At 37.2% G+C, this 21,591-nt stretch overlaps 1 non-coding gene across 1 annotated transcript; it reads left to right on the forward strand.

Moving 5' to 3' along the window:
• Positions 1–21,280: 21,280 nt before the first annotated feature.
• On the forward strand, positions 21,281–21,387 carry LOC141650627 (small nucleolar RNA R71). Its single transcript, XR_012546649.1, has one exon. It is a non-coding gene; the product is annotated as a small nucleolar RNA R71 (small nucleolar RNA).
• Positions 21,388–21,591: the final 204 nt, after the last annotated feature.

Below are 21,591 nucleotides of genomic sequence, written 5' to 3' on the forward strand. Positions count from 1 at the left end.
TATTAAGTTTTAGCTGATTAATTTGTAATACATATGTATTCATTAAAGTTTTAATTTAAAGTATTTTGGTGAGTTGGACTTTGTTATTCACTACCTTAGGAAACCGAGATGGTAATAGTCTTATTTATTTGGGAATGTCTAGCGAAAGGCCCCTGAATAAATGAGGGTGTTACAAAGTGGTATCAGAGCGAACGATCCTAAGGCCTAAACCAATGAATTTAATGAATTTAGAATGGGTTTAATAAAATGAACCCGGGGTATAAACTGTTTAGGAGTCCTCTTCTGGGTTAGGGAGACGTCGTTGACCTGGCCATTTTCAGTTTTGAGCCAGTCACCTCGAGAAGGTTAAGGAGAGAGAAGGGTAGTTAGCGTAGATGTTTTAACTTAAGGGTCTAATTGTGCCCTGAAGATGTGAGAAATACTAATTTTATCGCAATTTGAGAACAAAAAGGTATAAAATTTTGAGACGAATAAAAAGGGAAGGCGTGTGGTCTATGAGACGGTGGTCACATTGAATTGAATTTGTTTTAATCCGTTGCATAATTGCGCATGGAAATTTTCTTGGCATATCATGAATGACATAAATTGGAGAAACATTAACCGTGACATATTTCATCTTTATATGTATTGATTGTATATATATGAATTTCATGCTTAGAAATTTCATGTCTAGAGATATGCGGAATGTGCTACCCTGAACCGATTTGTGATATTTATGCTATAGAATTGTTATAAAAGTTTAAATTTAATTGTGAAAGATTAAGTAGTATGATAAATGTTTAAAAGAAAGGCAGATAGACATGAATGGAGTGACACGAAAAAAAAAAAAAAAAAAAAAAAAAAAAAAAAAAGACGCAAATTGTGACAAATTACAGCAAAATTGTGGTAAGTTATAAAGAAATCGTGACAAATTATAAAGAAATAGAAATCGTGGCAAACTGTAAAGAAATCGTGGCAAAATAATTTGTACGCAATCATTTATTTCTAGTAAGCATGCTCGTACCTTAGAATTGAAATGATTTGATGTGATAAAATTTGATGTAGAAATACTTTTGGGAGAGTCAGTAACTTTTGGGAAGATACATCAGGGTGTGAATATTTTAATCGGAAAAATTCTTTTTCTATGGATTTAATTGAACTTCTTTGAGAGATTTAGAGATCATATTAGGGATGAGTTGATTGGGAAAAAATAGATGACTTATTGACTGCTATCAAAATGAAGTGTCTTTGAGGGAACTTAAGAGAATAAATGTGTCTTATAAGGGAATTGTGCTGAAATCTAAGTTGAGATTTACGACAACAATTACCTTAAATTGTTTTTTTTTGTGAGAAGAGTTATCAGATGTGAATGATATCTTTAATATTTTTATGGGTTATATAAGAAAGATATATAGTCTGAGGTTATTGGGAAACATAGGTGTATAAGAGAAATGAGATTGATGATTGATGCGATAACAAGGGAAATAATGTGATTTAAAGGGTGATATTGACAATAAATTTAGTGAAGTATTAGTGTGGTTTTCTGGTTGATTGTGACAGGAATAAGGTGTATGTAAGAATAAGAGATTTAAAAAAAAAGTTAAATGTTCATGAGAAAGATATATCATAATAGGATAGAAATGAATTTTATTTAATGAGTTTAATTTGTTTTATGTTAGTGTATGAAATTTTAGATGACTGGGATGCTTAGAAATTTGGGTTACTAAGAAATAACTTTAGGGTGAAGGTTAGTTATGAGTTACCAGGATGAGGTAAAATTTTAGATTTTGGGAATTATTAATGATGGGTATAATAACTAAAGATGAAATGTCGACGGGTGATTGAATTTAATGGTGGTAAATTGAGAATTAGAGTACGTGAATTTAAATAATGTGTTTGATAAGGGAGCAAATAACTGAAACATGTTTCGGAGAAAAACTATTGTTATGAATTGTTGGATTTAGTTAAGCATCAAAGATAAAATAGCCGAGCCTTGAGGATTAAATAGTAAGAGTAATGATTTGGGTTGTTAAGTAATTTTAAGATGAGTAAGATGAATAAGGATTGATGCGAACTTAAGCATTGTTGACAATGAGTATGATTTATGCATATGGTGTATTGAGATTGATAAGATAATAATGTTATAATTTGAAAGATTGATATTTATTACACAAGAAATTATTATGGACTCTTGTTGGCAGAACGATGAGTGGAATGTTAGAACAAATATTTTGTAAATATAAATAAGTTGATAGTCATGGAAAGAAGTCTGGAGGATCTTGGTGAGTGTTGTGTAGTCTTTGAGGTTACGCGGACGTAACTTTAATTTTAAGTAGGGTAGGATGTCATATTTCGTTCGTATCACTTCTTTTTATTTGTTATTTGGTTGTCTTAAGAAATGTTGGTAAGCGTGATGAGATCTGGTGTAGCATTAGAGTGGACTTAAGGATTTAGTTGTTGTATATGTTGGTGGTGCACCACGTAGCGTGTGAGTATCTGGGGGAGAGAATTAGATAAGACCACGTAGCCTGTTAATATTTGGGATTATAGTGGTGTTAAGATAGAGGTGGAACTTCGGGACGAAGTTATTTTTAAGTGAGGTAGAATGTAATACTACTGAAGTTAATGGTATATATGTTGGGTAATATGTGTAAGTGGCGTCATAATGTGAGTTAGCAGTGAACATTTTGATTAGCATGCAGGGTCCAGGTGGAATGGGTTTTGAGTGGTTGTTAGTATGCGCGAACTTTGAGGACGAGTTCATTTTATGGAGGGAAGACTATAATACCCCTCACATTTTATGGTTATATGACCTTTGTGTGTGTGTCTAAAGTACAAGGTAGACTATGAAAGGTTAATAGGAAGCTTGCACAAATGTGCCAATTACGGAACTATGATCATTTGTTTTAGGGGTAATTTGAAACGGGAATATCTAGAGTTTTACAGCATCTATGAGGGTGATTCAAACTTTAGGTGAAAGCATATTGTCTTAGCTTTCCAACGCATGGTCACAAGCTTGATTCCGATGAGTAACGAAGAAATGACAGCTGTTTGAAAATCAGTGCGCAAAGTTGAACTCGCTGAGTGATATTACGCGTTAATTAGTTTCATAATTTCGCACCTTATTATAATATTCCTAATAATATAATATTATATCCCATTATTATTATTATTTTATTTATTTATTAATTTTACCTGCTATAAATATTTTATTATAATATTATTATATCTTACAACTTATAACTTTCCTAAAACGATACTACCTTACTATTATATATACAATAGCAAACCACAAGTTGTATTCACTTTCACAAAACATAAAATATATATATATAGAGAGAGAAAGAGACTAGAGAGAGAAGGAGCTTGTTCATCTTTTTTTCATCTTAAGGTTAATTGGTGACGCTTTTGTGAGACGAGTTTTGTTGCTTGGATTTGTGTGCTTTGCTATTTGGATTTTGTTGAGCCGCTTTGCTATACAGGTAGGATAGCTACTCAATCACTTTAATGTTTACTTGAATGGTATTATCTAATTTTATTGGTTGAATTATTTGGAATTGTGATGGATGATATATGATTGTTGGTTGGTTGCACTGAGATGATTTGATTATTGACTACCTCAGCTCGTGACTGAGATGCTTATATTGATTTGGTTTCCCTAGCCTCATATCTGGGATGGTAAGTATATTGTTTACATATCATATCATGAGCACTTGTATTGGTTTCCCCAGGCTGGTTCTACAAGACTTGTCTCTGGGATGTTATTGAGATTACCCCGGCCAGGGATTGGCGGGATGAACGGGAGCGTCGGAGGATTGATCATGAGCATGCATTGCATTTGCATTCGATATTGTCTTGTATTCATTTATTGTTGTTGTTTAGCTATTCCTACTTAACCTCGTGGTTGACAGTGTATTCGTGAACACCTGTGGTGAACCATAATGGGGAGTAGATTTGACAGGTACTAAAGATTAGCTGACTTGGGAGCTATGGGATGCGTGAGGACTTGGCCAATCTACCTAGAAGTCTAGACCACGTAGATTATGAGATCACTTTATTTATTTCCACTGTGAGTTGTAATTATTTTATATTAAGTTTTAGTTTATTAATTTGTAATACATATGTATTCATTAAAGTTTTAATTTAAAGTATTTTGGTGAGTTGGACTTTGTTATTCACTACCTTGGGAAACCGAGATGGTAACAGTCTTATTTATTTGGGAATGTCTAGCTAAAGGCTCCTGAATAAATGAGGGTGTTACACCCGCTCTTGAGTATTTTGGATCGATAGACTCTTCAATTGGTATCAGAGCCTCGTGCTCTTGATTGCCTAACCGCAAAGAGGCTGATCTATCTTTTTTATCTTATCGTTTTATATTCCGCTGCCTATCACGTGATAAATGGATTCCAAATGCCTCAAGTGTCCCGTCTTTGATGGGAAGAATTATGGGTTATGGAAAAACATGATGACTCACTATGTGAAAGGTCATGATTGGGAGTGTGGGAGGATTATTCAAAACGGACCGCACAAAATTCTAGTCGCATCCTAAGAAGGCACTACCTATGAGAAGAAGGAAGACGACTATGTCGAGGCCGACTACAAGAAAGCCGAAAAGAACTCTAAAGCAATAAGTTTATTGCAAAACGACATGACCTCTACAGAGTTCGACCGGTTCTCTTCGTGTTCAATGACCAAGGAGATATGGGGTGGGCTTGAACTAGCTTATGAAGGTACTTCCATTGTTAGGAAGCACCGTATAGATTTGCTAATGCAAAAATATGAGCTTTTCATAATGGAGCCTAATGAGTCGTTTGGTAGTATGTCCGCAAGGTTTTCAAGCATTATAAACGAACTGAAAAACCTAGGTAGGAAGTTCAGTACCGAGGACATTGCAAGGAAGGTTCTTAGGAGCCTGACTAAAAAGTGGCGTGCCAAAGTCACACCAATGGAGGAATCACGAGATCTTGAAAACCTATCCTACCAAGAACTCATTGGTGCTCTCATGGCCCATGAAATTACTCTTAACAAAGATAACGCTGAACCAAGCAGAAATAAGAGCATGGCCTTAAAAAGCGAAGATGTTGACTCCGACATAGAGGATGAAACCGTCTTGTTTGCACGCCGTTTCAAAAATAGAATCTTTCGAAACAAACAAGCAAAATCATCCTACAACAACAACAACAACAACAACAAGTCGTCCAATAATAAAGTTACAGAATCAAAGTCATCATTCGCAAACAGAGGTTGCTTCAAGTGTGGAGATTCCGACCACATGATCAAGGATTGTCCAACATGGGAGAAGATCAAGGACAAGGCAAAACGCGAAAAGATAAAGAAAGGGTTCAAACAAGTAATGATGGATTCGTGCTCGAGCATGACGAGGGATCTGAAGATGACAAAGTAGCCAACCTTTGTCTCAGCAGCGTTAGTCTTGACCTAATCTCCGACAACGACGATGAAAGCACCAACTCTCATTCAAACTATTGCTTTCTTGGAGAATCAGACGAAGATGACGATGAAGAGGTAAGTTATCTTGAAGTCAAAAAATGTGTTAAGAAACTATCTAAAAGTGCTTTAATATAATTCTTTGATTAATCCCTCGATAAATATCATGAACAGGACTTGGAATTAAAAGATCTGAAGGACCAGATTCTTGATATTGCAGAGGAGAATCATACTCCAAAGGCTAAAGCTAAGCAGTTGAAATCTAAAGTTATAGTTGATAAAGCTATAACATTAGATTCTGCAATGGCTGAAAAGAAGGAATTAGAGTCCAGGTTATAACTAATGAAGCTATAACTTCAGACCTAAAGCTTAATATAAAGCACCTTCAGGCCAAAGTTATAGCTAATGAAGCTATAAATTTAGAACTTAGAAAAGCCAACGAACTTTTAGAGACTAAGGTCACATCTAATGAAGCAGTGATCTTAGACCAAAAGAAAGAGATAGGTTCCCTCACAAAGCAATTAATGGAATCTAAGGCCGATATGATCAATGTTAAGAAACAACATTCAGACGTTGTACTAATTCTTAACAAAAGATTCCAAGACTTTCGTGATAATTTTAAGAAGGATAATGATATAGATCACACGAAATGTCTAGATGAGATCAAAACCCTAAAGGATCTACTATTACATGCTAGAAAAGTCCATGATAAGTGGAAAGGTAGCACAAAAGTCCTAAACTCCCTAACCGAACAATCTGACAATAATATGAAGATGGGATTAGGACATGAGTGCTACAGCCATAGAGATCACTCTAAATGCAAATCAACACCTTTGGATTTTGACTTCAGAAAAAGGAAATATGTTGATCTTCCTGAATATCTGATTTGCAATTACTGTGGTCATACGGGTCACATCCAAGACAATTGTGTCAAAAAGGCACATGATATACGAAAAAATACCGACCATGCTAAAACTGTTGACACAACTGTCGAGGATGCTGAATCCCCCATAGATGAACCTAATGAAGAAAGGAAAAATAACTTTCGTTGGTTCTGTGACATGGCTTTTGACTACACCAAGAAACTTAGCACTTCACAAACTCCTTGTCGATCTAAACCAAGCGAACCTACTCATAAGGAAAACAATCATGGTAGACCTAGAGAAATTCCTAGACCTAAAGAAGCCCCTATATCAAGAAAAATCCCTAAACCTATAATTCCTCATGTTCAAAATAACCCTAGATTTAGAAAAACGATCATTAGACAAGTCTGGGTACGAAAGGATTTGGTATATAGAGTAACTAATCATAAGGGACCCAACCTAGCTTGGGTACCTAAAAACTGTATCTAATCCTTTATGCAGGAAGTAGTGAAAGAAAACAACCAGTGGTATCTTGATAGTGGATGTTCAAGACACATGACCGGAGATAAAAATTTGTTTCTTTTACTCAAGCCATTCAACGAAGGAAAAGTGACGTTCGAAGACAATAAAAAGGGAAAAGTGATTGGCATTAGCAAAATTGGAATTTCTAAGTCTCACGCGATCAGTGATGTCTATCTAGTGGATGGTCTAAAGCATAACTTGCTCAACATATCTCAACTATGCGATAAAGGTAATAAAGTTGTTTTCCATACTGATAGTTGTCGCATTATCATTGAAGGAACTAGCAAAGTTATTCTTGAGGGTCACAGGAAAAGGAATGTATACATAGTAGATTTAAATGCTGTGCCTACTAACTCTTTCTTATGCATGAAATTTACACTTGATGATCCTTGTTGGTGGCATACACGGTTCGATCACATTAGCTCACTAACCTTGAACAAACTCAAGAAGTAGGACTGGTTGAGGGGTTACCGAAGATCAAGTTCGACCAAGAAAAGATGTGTGACACATGTGCTAGGTGCAAACAAGTTAGATCCTCGTTCAAACCTAAAAGAGTAGTAAGCACGAATCAAGCCTTGGAACTAGTACACATAGATCTATGTGGTCTTATGAAGGTAAGGAGTAGAGGAGGATCAAGGTACGTCTTTGTTCTTGTAGATGATTACTCAAGGTATGTATGGCTTATCTTTCTTCATTCAAAAGATGAAATGTTTGATGAATTTGATTGTCTTATGAAGCGTGTTCAAAACAAGTATAAGACTAATCTTGTATCTATTCGTACTGATCATGACACCGAGTTTGACAATCAAGCTTTTATAGAATATTGTAGAGTTAATGGTGTAGGACATAACTTTTCTGCACCAAGAACTCCTCAACAAAATGGTGTCGTTGAACGTATGAATAGAACACTAGAAGATATGGCTCGTACAATGCTTTTATGTAGTGGTCTACCTCGTAACTTTTGGGCTAAAGCCATTAGTACTTCTTGTTATATCCATAATCGTGCTATGATTAGACCTATTCTTAAGAAAACCCCCTATGAACTCCTAAGAGGTCGCAAACCTAATATCTCCCATCGTCCTTGTTTCGGGAGTAAATGCTTTGTTCACAATAATGGTAAAAAATAGGTTAAGCCAATTCGACCCTAGGAGTGATGAGGCGATTTTCATAGGATGCTCGGATCATAGCAAGTCTTACAAAGTCTTTAACAAAAGAACACTTTGTATTGAAGAAAGTATTCACGTTATTTTTGATGAAGATAATGTGTTTGATAAGCCATTACAGGATGAGGAAGAAGACTTGGACGAACCTGACTTTCGTCTTTCTAGAGACGATCCCCCAGAATTAAAATTGGATGATAATAAGATTGAAGAAATAAGTGATGAACTTGATCATTCGTCAAAGGACGGGAAAGAGAAAACCAAAGTTATAGTTGATGATACTATAACATTGACTCAAAATAAGGATTCCCAATCCAATATTATAGGTGATGTTACTATAACATTAAATCCAAATCAAGGTACAGAATCCGAAGTTATAAACGGCTCTACTACAACACCTGGATTGGATTCTGGGGGAAATTCCACCAATTATGAACCAAATGAAGTTGTGTCAAGTTCAAATAATGATGAAGAGTCAACTACTTCAACCAAATGTAAATACAAGAACTCACATCCAATGGACAATATTATTGGGAATATTAAAAAGGGTGTTCAAACGAGACGATCCTTCAATAATTTCTGCTCATTCTACTCATTCCTATCCATGATCGAACCAAAAAATATCAATGGAGCTCTTGCAAAATCAGATTGGATTATAGCCATGCAAGAAGAACTTCAACAGTTTGAACGGAACAAAGTTTGGCACTTAGTTCCAAGACCTAAGGATCAATCTGTTATTGGAATACGATGGGTATCTAGAAATAAATTAGATGATGCCGGAGTCATTATTCGAAACAAAGCAACATTGGTGGTCCAAGGTTATAATTAACAAGAAGGAATAGATTATGACTAGAATTTCGCACCTGTTGCTCGTCTTGAAGCTATTAGACTTCTAATAGCATTCGCAGCTCATAAAGGGATGAAGCTCTTCCAGATGGATGTCAAGACAACATTTTTAAATGGGTATCTACAGGAAGAAGTCTTCGTAGAACAACCCCCTGGATTTAAGAATAACATATTTGAAGACCATGTCTTTAAATTAGACAAAGCCCTATATGGATTAAAGCAAGCACCAAGGGTGTGGTATGACAGATTATCAAAGTTTCTACTTGACAGTGAATTCAGTATAGGATCTGTTGATAAAACCCTATTTCTAAAATCCGAGGGTTCTGACCGTTTGGTTGTTCAAATCTACGTTGACGATATCATCTTTGGATCGACCAACCGAAGCCTGTGCAAATATTTTTCTGAGTTGATGACTTCCGAGTTTGAGATGAGTATGATGGGAGAATTGAAATTATTCTTAGGTCTGCAAATTCAACAAACTAAGGAAGGCATTAAAATCCATCAACAAAAATATATCAAGGAATTGATTCGAAAGTTCGGAATGGAAAATTCCCATGCTATGTCTACTCCAATGGTCGCAGACAAGAAATTAACTTTAGATGAAGACGGTAAGTCAGTTGACAAAACAACTTACCAAGGTATGATTGGGTCATTGTTATATTTGACTGCAAGTAGACCAGATATCATGTTTAGCGTATGCAATTGTTCGAGATATCAATCATCACCCAAAGAATCGCATACGACGGCCGTAAAAAGAATTTTATGATATCTTATCGGCACGGCTAAACTTTATTTATGGTATCCGATGAAATGCAATTTCGACCTTGTCGGATATACAGATGCCGATTACGCAGGATGTTCTCTAGACAGGAAAAGTACGTCAGGCGTTGCCACGTTCGTTGGACCTTGTATTATTATGTTGGGTTCAAAGAAGCAGAATTCAGTTGCCTTTTCAACAAAAGAAGCCGAATATATCGCTGCAGAACTGGTATGTACTAAATTATTATGGCTTAAGCAACAATTATGTGATTATGGTATTGACGTAGGATGCATTCCTATTTTATGTGATAATACTAGTGTGATCATTATTTCTAAAAACCCCGCACAACATTCACGTACCAAACACATTGAAATTAGACACCATTTTATACGTGACCATGTTGAAAAAGGGAATATAAAACTCGAATTTTGTAGTACTGAAAAACAATGGGCAGACATTTTGACAAAGCCATTAGCTAGAGAACGTTTTGATACTTTACGGTTGGAAATTGGTTTAATCGGTGGCACCTAAACTATCATAATTATTTCCTAACCGTATGACTGACTAGTTAAGACGAGATTGTATGTCTGTGTCCGTATTTTCCGTTGCAAGTACATTCTTATATAGTATTTTATTATTTTATGAGAATATTCCGTTTGCTAGCCTGTTATATTTTGTGTTGTATACAAACCATATCTTTCATTACTTATACATTCTAAGGTTTAGAGCTTCATAAACCAATGACATTCATGATTGGTTTCATTTAGGATGAGAGTAGTACTCCTTACATGGCATGTAACATCAAATTGTATAAGCATGAAATTTGTCTCTTATTACCTGTATACACTCGGGTTTGTGGTGGTGACACATATGGAGAGGCGATCCTTTCTTTACGTTTTACCTACTAACCTCACATTAGCCAAATTTGCCTTGTTTTGACCTATTTATTCTACTACATTCCATATGGCCTACCCTTGTCAAGCTAGTCTTTTTGGTAAGTTTGGAAGTCTTGTTGTGGTCAATTTTGTTGCTTTTGTGATGGATATTGGAAGGAAGAAGAAAAGGATGGAATGAAACTAAAAAAAAAGCAATGAGAAAAATACAAAAAAAAAGGAGAAAAATGATACTATAAAAGATGGAAAGACAAAAATCTCTTATTACTCATATTCTTATCATTCCATATTACTTGAGGAGAATAACTTGTTGATGTGAGTGAGTTTGTGCCATACTTGGCATGGTGCATCATCTGTTATATTGGGTTGGAAAGTGGAATGTGGTTACTTTTGGTTGTGATTGGTGCTAGCTTGGCTTTTACCTCCACATATCCAAATTATTTTGCCCCTTCTTACCCAATTACCTCACCTCACATTACTTTGTAAGTCCTCGACATGTGTTTTGGACCTCTATTGGTTGGAGTGTATATGTACGGTAGCTAGAGATATCTATCATATTAGATTACATGCATGCTTTTGTAGGTCGTAGTTAGGTGAGTGACTACTTTCCTTCTTTCCTACAAAATCTATACTCAACTTGGTTTGTATTAGACACTCTATATTTAGAGCTTGCTTATGTTGAAATCGTTCTTATACTATAATATGTGCTTTGATTAATATTTCTTGCCTCGGTTGATATCATTCTAGTCGTTTTATGTCTGTTCTCGTCTTTTTGATGATGTCAAGAGGGGGAAGAAATGACCATGATTTAGTATTTGCCTAAGCTTGCTCCTTGTCAAGATCGATTGTCTCTTACAGTCCATAAAGTTTTGGTATTGAATATAATTGTTTGATCTTGCATTGATCTTTATCTATAAAGATGACGGTATTATATTGAGGGGGAACTACATACTTACTCACAATTTAGGAGACTTGCCATCATCAAAAGGGGGAATTTGTTGAACCATATAGAATATATATTTATGTTTTGATGATGTCAAGAGTGCTTTAGTTTCTATATACTCGTTGCACGTAATTATTTGTTTAGTCTTTTAGATTGGACTTACTTATCGCAAACATTAAAGAGTTGTGACGAAAGTATACAAGAACATATCATGATCATGCCCTCATTCACGGATTAAGATATTACAAGATAGTGGAATAATTATTCAAGCATTCATGAGAAGATGAAACTCATTTAAAGATTGATCAAACTTGAATGATGAAGTAGCCTACACTCGAAGATCTCCTAACGAATATTAGAATAGCGTAGGTGATTATCTCGTAATGGTAACGTAAGAATGGACTTCTTACATTGGTAAAGTTATGGCCTCACATCTATAACATTACTTATATAAGATCTCAATGTTATTGATGCGTGACTATAATATGATGTTTTACATCCTATTTTACACGCATTTCAGATCCTTATTATGTAGTTTATGATGCGTTTCAAGGTCTAAAGATAGCAAAAAGCATGGTTGCGTACAAATTGCAAAGCTTAAACAAGCAAAGAATCGCTTCACATTACTGCAGACTGCTTAAAATGACTATATCTTTAGTTCTAGATCTGATAATCGAGTGATTCGAATTGGAGGTAAAATCTTATCCTCTTAGATTTCCAACGCCGCATAGAACACCTGATTTGACCAAGTAACGAAGAAATGACAGCCGTTTTAAGATCGGTGCGTGCTGCAGAATTCGTCAGAATGCATTACTGTACAACACCTTTGGTCGATCGACTGGTCCCAGTAGTCGATCGACAACACCAGGACTCTGACGTGAAATTAAAAGAACGAGAATTAGAAGCCCACTGCAATTAGGTTTTAGGAAATAAGAGTCACGTTAAACTCCTATATAACGTGACCTCATTCATCAGAATGGGAGGAGGATGAGAATTCAGAAAAGACTCTTTTTACAGATTCAACTTTATTGTTTTCAATTATCATTCATTCATTAAGTTTAGTTTTCAATAAAAGTTCTTTTTGCATTCGGAATTGCTTCCTGCCCTTTTTAATTCGGTAATCCTCTTTTAACTTCGGTTTACTTTAATTGATAGAATAGCATCCCAAACCCTTAATTTAATTATTGCAAGTTTATTTTTCAATTACGTTAATTATGCCTTCTTTAATTGTTGTTATCAATTTCGTAGTTGTTATTAAATTTACCATGAGCAGCTAAATTCACCCTGCTAAGATGTGAGGGGATCTGTAGTGTAGACGGCGTCGAATAGGTAGACCTGAGTCGGGGTATGGTCGATCGACTGACCTTGTTGGTCGATTGATCGAGGCCATTTCGTGTTCACAATTAAGTATATGTGGTCGTTGGTCAATGGTCGATACAAAACACAATTTATACTTCACAAACAACTCTACAATTAGTAAAGAGGCAAGTAAAGGTCGGATCCCAAGGGACGGGTATTGAAATGAGAATTCTATTGTAACTAGTAGTGTCTAGGGGTGTCACAAATTGGGTTGATGTAGAAGGTTACTAAACTAGAATAACAATGAAAATAAACTAGCAAGATGAATAAAATAAGGGGTGTAAACAATTGATTAAAAGCACTAGGGTGTCATGGGGTCATAGGGGAATCATGGGATATGATCATACAAACATGTTCTCAAATTATAAGCAAGCAATTATTGTTGTGATGGATTGAGTTGGGTTATATCTTACAATCCTAGGAAAGTTTGGGTCCGGAGCCGAATCGATTAGATTGTACAACACCTACAAGTCGACTTAATCTTTCCTACTCAACACATGCATGGTCTAACAAGACTCGAGTTGGGTTATGTCTTACAAGTCTCATTGAAAAGATAGAAGATGATAGTAAATGCAAGGATTCATAGGCTTAGCATTTCATCAAATATAACATGTGCATGTATTAAGATCAAAACAAGCAAGCAAATAAGATATGAAAGCATATTGATTTAAGCATGAATCGTTCCCCATGTTGGTTTCCCCTAATCACCCATTAAACCCTAGCTAAGAGACTACTCACTCATTATCATGTTGATCATGCTAGAAAGGTTGTCAATCATACTAACATAATGAAACATGATGAATAAATGAAAGTAATTAACAATAATTAAAAAGGGATTAAGAGATTATACCTACTAATGATTCCAATAATAAAGCAAGAATAATAGAAGTACTTGAATCCTAGATTGAGAGGTTGTCAATCTCCCAATAATAACCCAAATAATCTTCAATTACCCAAAATAAAGGAAGAACAAGAGAGAGATTAAAGAACTAAAACTTGGATTAAAACTTGATTAATACTTGATTACAATATTGAAGAGAGATTTGATTGATATTAACTACACTAATTATTGATAAGAAGAACATGCTCCTCTAATTAGACTAATGGGGTATTTATAGTGAAAATTAGGGAGGATGCATTAGGGTTAACTAAGGGCTAAACTAGTAATTACACTTTTTAAGTTGAGCAAGGAGGACCCGGTATTTTCTGAGAGAAGGGCTTCTCTTTTCGTAGCTTGAAGAATGAAATCCGTCTTTGTGCGAGGGAATCCGTGCACGGATTAGAGTCGGGGACGGCCGGATTTGGGCTGTGCAATCCGAGCGGATTCAGGAGAGGGACGCTCGGATTGTTGAGGGGAATCGAGCGGATTCCAAGGAGGGACGCTCGGATTGTTGAGGCTGGTACGGGCGGATTGTTTGCAATCCGTTCGGATTGTTGGTCAGCGTCAATTCTTCTTCTTTTCTTCCCTTTTCTTCATAAATTCCTTGGGTATTTCCTTGGGGACGCAAGGATCCTTTCTCAACATTGCTCTTCTACTATGATATGTACAAAGGCCTTCTAGTCTTGTCTCTTCTTGATGCTTGGTCATTGAATACAATCAATTTAGCCTCGTTTTGCCATGAAAATGCAAGATTCTTACTCCTTCCCTACCAAGGGATCAAAATCTCAAAGAATATGCAAAACAAAGAGCTAAAGATAAGAAATGACCCAAATAGGCGCTAAAAAGCATGGAAACAATGGTAATTCGGGGGCTAAATATGCGCCAATTATGGTCACATCAAATATCCCCAAACCGAACCTTTGCTCGTCCCGAGTAAAGAGGTGACAAAGACTAGGACCAATACTAACCTATCCTAATAATAATAGCCGATAAGAGACAATTAGCGGGTCTCACTCCGCCCCTTCAACTCACAACAAGACAACCATGAGGTAGGATGCCTTCTTGCAAGGCAAGGTGGGTCTTGCCAAAATGGCGACACATCCAAACATTAAGCACATAAAAATCACATAATGGATGCATCTACAAAAAGAATAGCCACTTTCCTCATCTAAGTGGCGGAAATTATCTACAAGGGAAGCAATTCAAGGGTACACAATCCTTCATAGATGCAATTTGTTCAAACTACTAAGCCTAGAAGGATACCAATAAATCACCTCCAAGTTGTGTCAAGCTAGGGTACCTTTGTCCTCAATCGTTAAATGCTTTCGTCAAGAATAGACTCCCTATGGTGTTAGAAACACTGGAGGATCGCGAAATTCCCCCTCTTGCCTAGACAAGAAGAAGGGTCGTCCCCTCTCTACCATGCACAAAAATGGATATGATGGATAAAGGGATCAATAGATATTTGAGTTTCATTTTGGGAGTTTGCTTTTGTTTTTGTTTTTCCCCCCAATTTCATGTGGCATTTGACATTTGAGAACACTTTCTTTTTGCCATTTCTTTTTGATTTTTGGCATTTCAACACTTGACAACTTTTTTGCATTTCTTTTGAACATTTTCAAAGTCACCCCAATTAGTAACGAGGGTGCCTTGTATTTGAAGCTTAGGAGTCTATTTTTGCTCCTCTTTTCATTTGATGCATTTTTGCAAACTTTCTTTCACTTTTCATTTCATTGAACTCAAATTGATTTCTTTTTTTGTGCCCATTCCCTTTTGTTGACAAAAATATGGTAGAACATGGATGAATGATGGAAGTATGCATGGTTTCAAGGGTCACCTTGGAATAAACGGTAGCCAAGGAATTATCACACCACAAGGTACTCTTGACTAGGCCTTAATCCATGGGTCAAAGGATACTAGCATGACACATCCTAGGGTGTTTTACAAGTATTAAAACAAGCAAAGTCTTAAGAATAAAAAGCATCTATTAGGGCCTATATACACTAGTCAAGCTTCCCAAGTAGACGGTTTCGCAAAATTTTTTCTAACAAGCAAACTACATGCCATGATGCAACTAACATATAAACATCCTAATGCATATGATTCTACCAACTAATATGCCATATAAACTAAATGCAATCCTAAGTTCACATTGTTGTACCGCATCAATCAAAATAAAGCCACATAGTCATTAACATAAAGAGGAAAAAGGAGATTGGAAAGATCATACCATGCGGTCTTCAATATCCTCATGTCTCGGATGTGGCATAGTCAATCAAAGTGAACAAGGATAAAACAAACACAATATATACAAGACAATATATACAAAGGAAATGAACTTGTTTTTGGATTTTCAATTTTCAAATTTTTATGATTTTTGAAATTTTTCAATTTTTATGGGTTTTTGAATAAAAGTTAAGTGTTAGAATTCCCATCCCCACACTAATATGGGCATTGTCCTCAATGGCCAAAATGATGGAAATTATGCAAAGATGATGCATGATTTCTATACTAAATGCAATTCTACACTAAGCTATACTACATGATGCATGGTTTTTGTTATGACGGAGAGGATAATTTAGATTACCTCCCGTTGTGTATGCATCAACTTCCCCAAACCAAATAAGACACTATCGCTAATGTCAAGGATGGGTATAGTTCATGCACACACTATGCTATGCATGAAACTAAATTGTCATTTTGGATTTTACAAATGGGAACAATAAAGAACACCTCAATGGTACCGAGGTGTGAGTCCTTTGATGTTGCTAGGACTAAACCAACAATGATCAAAATGAAATAAAATGCAAAGAGATATAGACAAACCATGGGAGTGTAGGAGTCTCCAAGGCTTGCTAGTCCTCCATCATGCTATCATCATCATCACTTCCCTCATGAGAAGTGGTCACATTGCCACTTTCCTTGGCACTTTCTTCTTCACTTTCTTCCTCATCTTGTTCATCATCATCTTCACCATCTCTTTCTCCATCTCCACTTGCTTCTTCCTCAATATTATCATCAATTTCTTCACCATTTCCAACAACCTCATTGTCTTCCACCACGTCCCTAGATGCACTCGGAAACAAGGCTTCTTTATCCGCCCAACTAGGCAAAGGACAAGATGAATCAAGGAGTCCTTGCCTAGCTAAATGTAGGAGGGGAGGATATTGAGCCAAATATGCATTCTTCCGATCTTCATAAGCTTGCTTGTGCATGGCTTGCATAAGAAGAGTGACATAGTCTTTCCCAATTTCAACTCCTTGCGGTTTGAACTCTTCATACACAAAGGGGTAAGGCGGTATAACAATGGAAGAGGAGGGGGTTTCATGATCACCCTTTTGTTGTTGAATGATGTACTCGGCTTCTTCGGATAGGGGAAGTAGATAGTTGGTCCGGTGGACACTTAGACGACAAATCTTCGCGGGTAAAGTGAATGATCGAGCCTCACTAGTAAGCCATCCATACTTGGTGTCAAGGGGGTTTTGCAACCCACTTGAACTTGTTAATCATCATAGGCATATCAATAAGATGGCCACCTTCCTTTGCCTTGTACTTGCTATCCTTATTGAAATTAGGATCAAAGTGCTTGGCTAGGACCGTGACTAGGCCGCCATTAACAATAACGGTTGTACCCTTCTTCCCACTATCAACATGGAGCCATCTATCAACCAATAGCCTCAAAGAATTGAAAGGCTTGGTATGGATTCTTCCGATATTCAAAGCCGATTCAAGGAGAATAAAATCAAGTCTTGTGAAATGATTGGTGTCTTTCCTAGCAATTATGGTATTTCCCACAACTTTGTGCCATACTCATGCGCCCGGATGATGGACCAAAAGAGCACGACAAGCATGAAAATCATCAAATTTCTTCCCGGAGATTGCCTCCCAAAGAGGCTCGGGGTCATACTTTCCATAATGCTTAAGATATCTCGATTCATCGCTAAGACCCAAAATTTCACCTAATTCCTTAAAGGTAATGCGTCTACTAATGTTAGCTAGACGAAACTCAAGATTTTCCCTATCTTCAACTTTGGTAACTTTTAAAGAACTTAATAATTCCAAGACAAGGGAAGGGTATGTCAATTCCTTTGTTTCAAACAATTTCTTCAAACCCATGGCATTGAAAAAGGCTTTTGTTTGTTCAAGAACACCCAATTTCTCCAAAGCATCTTTACATATGAATTTGGTGGATTGAATTGATTTCATAGCAAACTTAGCAAATGTCTTTCTATGGGTATCGGAAATAAAAGTTACCTCCGGATAATGCAAGAGTTGATCGATTACCGGAGTAGAAGGTGATGCTCCCATAGAAGTTTGTTGTTGTTGTTGTTGCACTTCTAAGTTTGGTGTTGCTACCACCATTGCCAAAGCTTTCTTTGTTTGGAGAGCTTTTTGCCTTTGAGAGAGAGCCTTTGCCTTTGGTGCCTTTGTTGCCTTTGTTGCACCCTTTGTCCTTGCCATTTGATGAACCAACCAAGAAAAGAATCAAAAATCTTCAATTTGTAGAATGCCCAAATCGATTTGAAGGTGAAAGGCTTTGCCTTTATGAAAACAAAAATCGACTCAAAGGTTGAAGATTTTGTTCTTGGTTTTGATTTTTATTGAAGATGGAGTGATTGATTTGTTGTTTGAAGGATGGTTTGATTTGATTTTGGTGGATTTTGTTGAGGGTTTTTTGTTTTTGAGATGGAGAGGATGAGGGTTTTGATGTTTAGGGTAGTGTTTATGAATGAATGAATGAAGGAATGAAGGTGGGAGGGTATTTAAAGAAGTCGAAATTTTCGAAAACGCAGGGGCAATCCGTGCGGATTAGGCCCAATCCGTGCGGATTCTCGCAGCGACTTCAAAATTTTTGAAGCTCGCCTAAAGACGGGCGGATTCTGGGGAATCCGCTCGGATTCTTCTGTGATGGGACGGGCGGATTGGCTTCAGGACGGACGGATTCTAGTCCAGAGAAATTTCTTTGTTTTCTTCAGCTGCAAAGACGGGCGTCTTCTTCACAAGACGGACGGATTCTATGAGACGGGCGTCTTTCCAGAAATCCGCTCGGATTCTTCAACAGTCAAGAAATTTTAAATTTCAGCTCAGCTCAGGACGGGCGTCTTTCGGTCAGGACGCTCGGATTGTTGGAGACGGGCGGATTTGGTACAATCCGCTCGGATTCTGGTCCTTTGTACCCGGATTCATTCCATTCGTGCACAATGCATTTCCCTTTACCATTCTTCCATTCTTCTTCATTTCTTGTGTTCTTCATTGTGGGGGTACTACTAAGGCATGAATAGCCTAGGCAATTCCCATCCCCACACTAAGGTAAAGCACTACACATCAATTGAAATCGTTAGTCCCTCCCTCACTTCTCTCTTACATGACAATTATTTTGATCAAAGTAAATAAAAATCCAAAAATGACAAAAATGCAATACAAGAATTGAAATGTAAGTTAGGGAGTTAGAAGTATTTACAAGTGGTGGTTTAGGGAGGACTCCACCAAACTCTCATTCTTGATGAGATGTCAAGGGGGCATGTTCAAGGTGTTGTTGATGTTGCTCAACACCTTGAAGAAGTAATCAAAAGCTTGTTCATTATTGTGGTAGAGGTCCTCAATAGACCGTGGCTCTTGTTGTTGATCATGATCGATGGCATGCCCAATGTAGGGATTAAAAATCCCTTCAAACTCGTCATCCCAAAGACCACAAACTTCATTGAGTTGATCATTGAAAATCTCTTGCTTAGATGGAGACAACTCTCCCAATTTCTTCTCTTGGCCAATGAGGCCTTCCTCTTCTTCCTTGGTTGATTTTGATGAGCTTTGCAAGCTCTCCTTGTCACAATTCACTTGCTCTTTGAATGGAGCATCTTCAATTTTCTTCCTCCATTGGAGTTCCGATTTCTTCCTTTCATCTTTCTGGCTATAATGATCAATCATGAAACATGGTTCATGTAAACGAGGAGCTCTCATGGTTTTGTCAATATTAAAAGTTATGCTTTCATCTCCCACTTCTAGAGTGAGCTCTCCATGTTTCACATCAATCACCGCACCCGCGGTGTGTAGGAAAGGTCTTCCTAAGATGATTGGAATGTTGGAATCTTCCTCCATATCAACAATGACAAAGTCCACCGGGATGAAAAACTTCCCAATTCGCACGGGGACATCTTCCCATATCCCTAATGGTGTCTTCGTCGATCTATTGGCCATTTGAAGTGTGATGTTGGTGCATTTAAGCTCTCCCATTCCCAACCTTTTACTCACCGAGTACGGCATGACACTCACACTAGCCCCTAGATCACATAAGGCTTTGTTGATCGTCGTGTCGCCAATGGTACACGGTATTGAGAAGCTTCCCGGGTCCTTTAACTTTGGAGGTGAACTCCCTTGAAGTATTGCACTACTCACCTTAGTGAAGGCGATAGTCTCAAGTTTCCGGATCGACTTCTTCTTTGTGAGGATATCTTTCATGTATTTTGCATAGGCCGGTACGTGATTGATTAATTCCGTGAAAGGAATTGAGACTTCTAAGTTCTTCACAATTTCCATGAACTTTCCAAGTTGATCATCAAATTTGGGCTTGGCTTGACGACTTGGAAAAGGAAGTCTAATCACAATGGGCTCCTTCTCTTTGGCCTTGTCTTCATTTTTCTATGAACTTTCTTCTTTTGATGATTCCCCTTCTTTGGGGCTTTGCACAATTTCTTCCTTTTCACTAGTTTGCACAACTTCATCCTCAACTTGCTTCTTTGGTGCCTCATACCTTGTACCACTTCTCAAGTGAATGGCACTAACCGTTTCATGTCTAGGGGGATTACTTTGAGGTGGTAATTGCCCCTTTTGTCTTTGTGAGCTTGAAGATGCTAGTTGAGTCAATTGTGTTTCCAACATCTTGGTGTGAGCTAGAATGTTGTTGATGGTGGTGTCTTTTGCTTGGCTATCTTTTTGCATTTGAGTGAAAAATTCTTGTTGATTCTTTTGCATTTGGAGGACCGCTTTTTGGACATCAAAACCTTGGTCATTTTGGTGATTGTATGGATTTTGATTTTGGTAACCTTGGTTTTGATTGTAAAAGGGTCTTTGATTTTGGTTCCTCATGGGTGGTGGAGTGTATGTTGTTTGAGGGTTTTGAACATTTTGGCTTTTGTATGAGAGATTTGGATGGAACTTGGTGTTTTCATTGTAAAAATTTGAATAAGGGGTACCACTTTTGTAAGCTTGGAAAGCATTAACTTGTTCGGTTGTTCCCCTACACTCACTTGGGTCATGACCCAAAGTTCCACAATTCTCACATATCCCACTTGGGATTGATGAGGATGCCGTCATGGCATTGACATGATGCTTTGATGTTTTTGAGTTTTCCTCAAGTCTAGCGATAGCTTGTTCAAACTTCAAGTTGATTGTGTCAATGTGAGCACTAAGTTGAACACCCAATTAAGTAACGGAGTCCACTTCATGCTTTCCTCCTCTAGTAGCCTTGCGAGGTCTACTATATTGCGAATTATGGACCGCCATTTCCTCAATCTTGTTCCATGTTTGATTGTCATCAACTTCGGTGAACATTCCATTTGATCCCATATTGAGAATGTTCCTTGAATCTTCATATAAACCATTCCAAAATTGTTGCACTAAAAACCATTCGCTAAGTCCATGGTGAGGACATGAGCGACAAACACCTTTGAACCGCTCCCAAGCTTCATACAAAGATTCTTCATCCCTTTGCTTAAAACCCGTAATTTGAGCTCTTAGCATGTTAGTCTTTTCCGGTGGGTAGAATTTTTTGTAGAAAGCTAGAGCTAACTTCTTCCAAGAATCTATTCCAAGGGTGGCCTTATCAAGGCCCTTCAACCATTGCTTTGCGGTGCCGATTAACGAAAAAGGAAATAAGACCCATCTAATTTGGTCTTGAGTCACGCCCGTTTGAGAGATAGCATCACAATAATCGCAAAAGGTTTC

Source organism: Silene latifolia, chromosome 3 (assembly GCF_048544455.1).
Source record: "Silene latifolia isolate original U9 population chromosome 3, ASM4854445v1, whole genome shotgun sequence".
Classification (NCBI taxonomy): domain Eukaryota; kingdom Viridiplantae; phylum Streptophyta; class Magnoliopsida; order Caryophyllales; family Caryophyllaceae; genus Silene; species Silene latifolia.